Below are 278 nucleotides of genomic sequence, written 5' to 3' on the forward strand. Positions count from 1 at the left end.
TCTGATCTGCGATAGTGTTTGTTTTATGCTGCTGAGGACCCTGTAGGGATATTACACCCTATACTACAGACTGATACACATGTTCAGACTTGCAACACGCCTGCAATAAACTTAGTGCGTGGATCAGCGACGAACCAGCTACCGACCCTCCAGCTTGTTCGCCTATCCACCTGTCGTCTCGGTAGTTCGCGCCAGCTGAGGTTGGCTTGCGGGGGCTTGCAGGAAGGCAGACAGCAGGCAGCGATGAAAGGAGCTCCTCCACCTTGCTCCACCCAGCA

The sequence above is a fragment of the Penaeus monodon genome, chromosome 25 (assembly GCF_015228065.2).
Source record: "Penaeus monodon isolate SGIC_2016 chromosome 25, NSTDA_Pmon_1, whole genome shotgun sequence".
Classification (NCBI taxonomy): Eukaryota; Metazoa; Arthropoda; class Malacostraca; order Decapoda; family Penaeidae; genus Penaeus; species Penaeus monodon.